This window comes from Piliocolobus tephrosceles, chromosome 4 (genome assembly GCF_002776525.5).
Source record: "Piliocolobus tephrosceles isolate RC106 chromosome 4, ASM277652v3, whole genome shotgun sequence".
NCBI classification, from domain to species: domain Eukaryota; kingdom Metazoa; phylum Chordata; class Mammalia; order Primates; family Cercopithecidae; genus Piliocolobus; species Piliocolobus tephrosceles.
The window spans coordinates 146,229,655-146,234,342 of record NC_045437.1 but is presented as its reverse complement, the minus strand read 5'-3'; positions in this window follow the sequence as shown (position 1 = coordinate 146,234,342).

The following is a 4,688-nucleotide window of genomic DNA, read 5'->3' as shown; positions in this document are numbered from 1 at the left end:
GGTACATAACAACCATGGAAATGGCTAAATACAAGTTAAAATTCCTTGCCTCCTCTAGAAAATAGGAGTCTTCTATTAAGTCTGGGAATAAATATGAAGAATATCTTCTTTGAAATATTCACAAGCTATGTGATGAAGAATGTTACTTTCACAGGTTGCTAAACAGTGTTGATTGATTAAAAAGACTTCTCTTGTGAAGCACTTTTGGGAAAGACTGGGATAAATAAAGTTAACAAAGTATCTCTACTGTTCATTATTTGAATTTGAATATATGAGTATTATTTTTGAATATTCAAATTGAGCATATAGAATGAAATGTTTGATAAACTTCTTTTACCACAGAGCACTTTTCTTTTCTGAGTCTCTCTCAGGGCTATGGGATGCTCTTTGTGAAGTGCTACTTTAGTTTTCCATATTCTGGTTTTACAGATAAAACACCAAGGTCTGATGAAGACTCACTGAAAGCATATTCTAAGTTTGGCTAGAAGGCTAATCCTAAGAAAACAAATAAAGAGGGAACTGCTAATGACAAACTTGGACAACTTAGTAATTTTTTCCATGGCTGAACACACAAATGATAATTTTGCAAAGCTGTGCTCCAGACTCAGAGAATTATACAGAATTACTTGTGTATTCAAATGCCAATCTTTACATCTTTCAGGAAATGTCTTACTCTTTCAAGCCAGATTACATTTTCCCCCGCTTTTATTGATGGACATAAAACAACCAGTAATTGAAGCTGTCTTGATCAAAGAGGGTATCATTTTGCATTATCTAAAGGTTATGGTATATACATTCCATCTTAGTTCTAAAATTGATGATATTATTGAACAAGCTCATTTGAGTTCCCTTCATTATTTTTAGTCATTACCTATGCCAAATCAAGTTAAGACTTGCTTACAGATGTTTTACTTAATGATGATAATAATGACAATTCCATTTACTGAGCATTTACTTGAACCAGGAACTTTACATATGGAATCTCATTCATCTTGACAATAACTCTATTAAGTACTGTGGTAGCTGGCCTCTTTGATGGCTCCCACTGGACCTCACCTCCTGATGTTCATACACTCTGTAATGCCTTGGCACATTGAATCAGTGTTGGTGTGTGTGCAATGGAATATGGTAGAACTGATGGCATGTGATTTATAAAGCTGGGTAAAAAAAGGCATTATAACTTCTGCCTTGGTTTTTGAATTATTCACTCCAGGGAAGCTACCAATAATGTCATAAGCAGCCTTACAAGAGATCATGTTGGGAGGAGCTAAAGCTTCCAGCCAATAGCCAGCACCAACTTCTGGGGCATGTGAATGACTCATCTTGGAAGCAGGTTCTCCAGCCCCTATCCGCTTTAAACAACTGTAGCCTCAGTTTGCATCTCACTACAATTTTATAAGCACTCCCTGGACCAAACCACACAGTCAGGCTGTTCTCATGACCCACAAAAACTGTTAGAAATAAAAAAAAAATTATTATCATTTAAAGCAACTAGGTTTTGCAATTATCTGTTATATAGCAACAGATAATCAACATAGGTACTATTTTCTCATTTTACAAATGATGAAGTAAAGACATTTTAATTTGTCTGAAATCTTACATATAGTAAGTTGTGGTGCTAGGATTTGAATCCAGGCCTTTTAAACTAAAGTTTAAATCCTTTTTTACTCATGATCATATTCTTACTTCCTATAACTCAAATATCACTAAGGCTCTATCTAATTTATATAATGAAGTGTAACTTTGCACCTTAATTGTCTCCTTGTGTTTCACATATTACAAACTCTTTATTTAAAATCCCATTCATTTGTTTATCAAATATTTATAAAATATTTACCATATATCTGTGGATACAGACATAAGAATGGGTACCTGCACTCAAGAATCTCATAGTTCAGTTATCTATGTCCTGTAACACATTTCATATGTCAAAGCCTTTCATTATTATATGTATATTTTATGGATTGCCACAATGCTTATTCTGCCTTTTTTATTTCATTGTTAATATATGACTAATAGCATCTTCTATTTTGTAGCATGAAATTCCAGGTCCGTTATTTAAATGATATAAAATATTGCTATACTATCTTGAGGTTAAATGATCTTCATTTTCTCTGCATTTTATAATAGTTCTATCCTAAATCTTTACAAGAATTTCATTATTTGGTTGAGGGAATATTTGCATAATTATTAGCATATAATCTAGTGTAATAGTTTTCATGATTTTCACTGGTGCAGCCAATCTAAACAGAATGTTTAACAAAAGTGGACTGCATCAGACAATTAAAGAAGGGAATTCTGAAAAGCGAGACAACATGATATTGTTTGCCCGGACAATCCTTCACTATGCTTATTATTGTAGAGATCATGTATTCAACTTGTGTCTGAATATCCTCTTTTAGGAATACCTCAAGCTAAATAATTTGCATTTTTTTCTCTTTAAAATTTCAATGTTAGAATTATCAGCAAGGCATAGGATATTAATTGAAGCTAATAATAGCTTGTAAATTTGGGTTTGCAAATAATGTATTCTATTTGGTATATAGTTAGATATGCATGGGAGAAACCTCCTACAAATATTTTTCATATTTTATCAGTAAAATACAGAACAATTATAAAAAATAATTCCTAATAGTGCCTTAGATTGCTGTATGACACCTAATAGTGGATGATTCTGGAGCCCAACCTTATGTCTCCTTATTAGAACCCTGGCTCCATCGCTTGCTAACTCTCTCTCTATATCAGCTATGGCTAATTAGAAACACAGAACCACTGTGAATATTAGGGAGTAGGAAGTACACTTTATCTAACTGTAGGTGAATATGGGGAAGAAAAGGTCCAACATAGATCAGAGAAACATCATTTGCATAGATGAACCAGTGTGGGGCAGATAGATGAGTTGGAGACTGCAAGAAGCTAAGCGTATCCAGCTATTGGAGTAGAACTGTGAAGAAGAAGAAGTCTATAAATGGTTACTGACTCTGCAGGTAGTGAAGCATCTAATTGTAGGCCTGGAATTACTGCTGGATCCCAGCCAGAAGGAAGACCTGGACTAAGATTGGAAAAAGCTAGAATAAATGCTTTGCATTTCTTCCAATCAATAGGGACCTCCAAAGTAAAATAGCAGCTGATTCACTTTGTCTTCAAAATAATAGCAGTGTGTCTTATGAACAACCTTAACCAGAAGCCATAGATGGAAAGGAATTCTGAGAAATATAGTTCCAAGATAGCTAAAGTGACATGGTACAAAACCAACATTTTGTGTGACCTTAGGTAAATTAGTTATACTCTCTGAACATGTTTTTTTTTTTTTTTCTTTTCAACTGTAACAGCGGAGTTGAAAATAGGACTTACACCGCAGCATTATTTTAAGGACTGAATGATGTGCTTTATGTAAAGCATTTTTACAGTGCCTAGCACAAGCTGAAAGCTCAACCCTCTTAGTGATTTTTATTTTCACACCTCTATTCTCTTGTCAGTAGCTGAATATACCCCCTGCAGTATTACTCCATTCTTCTGTGTTTATCTTTACCCTTGGGATTTTTGAGGTTGTGTCAAACTTAATTAAGCAAACATTCAGAGATAAGATATTCTACTGTCTAAGGTAGCTTTAGAGAAGGTTGTCCCACAAGTTCAGAAGGGGAGTATTCACATTGAAAAAATAATTCTTTATTCTCCAGTTTAGCAGTTCGTAGAGGATGAAACATGTTCACTAACCTGTGACTGTAGACACTGGAAAATATTCTAATCTCTGAAGTGTGTCTGTGCCTCACACAAAACAGTGAATATTTGGATAGAAGATCTGCTTAATGCGTTGTCATAGTCACTCCATGCAAGATGACTGCTTTCTGCTCTTCTGGGGTATATTCATGCTGCTAATAATCTGTCTTCCCTACTGTGCCCAGTATGAGGAGGGTGTTGGCTCAGTGCTCTTTTAGCCGCTCCCAATTTTCTTGGTGTTACTAGACCAGGCAGCACAGATCTCCAGGGATGAATTAAACTTAAGTTTATTCAGATGCTCCTGCTTTCTAGAGGCTGACTTTATTGTAACTGCAGGTAGTGCCCACAGGAATTTAAATTTAATGCTAACAGTAGCCCTCCCACCAGTCAGAATACTGAGGCAGGGGTGACCCTCCATTGTTTGAACCTACTAATGCAATGGTTCTTGTGGTTGTCCTATTCAGGCTGAACTATCTAAGACAGTTATAACAACAGACATCTAAAAAGACACCAATGTTATATTGGCAAAAATTAGTTTCAAACTTTAAACACTGAGAAACTGAAATCTAGGGACCCAAGAATAGCAGTGAAGTGAAAGTATATAGAGGACAGGGGCTACTGTGCATGCTTTGTGTGTTTTGATTTATCAATAAGTGTGCAGTGTATAGGTGAACCATGAGCAGGGCACCTAGAATTGCTTCATCTATAAAGTAAATTCCATTGCTAGTGTTCCATTTGTACCACAACTAGAAGACAGAGGTGAAAACCTCCCTTGAGATTTAGGTAGTAGCTCATCTTCTAAAAGCCTTTATTCCTTTATACCTTGCCACTAATTCAATCTTAATCTATCCTCCCACCTTTCCAATCTGAGTTGATAGAATTCCAACTTACTTGGTATTTGTTCCCCTCCTTTCCTTCCTTTCTTTCCTTTCCTTCCTTTCCTTCCCTTCCCTTCCCTTTTTCCTTCC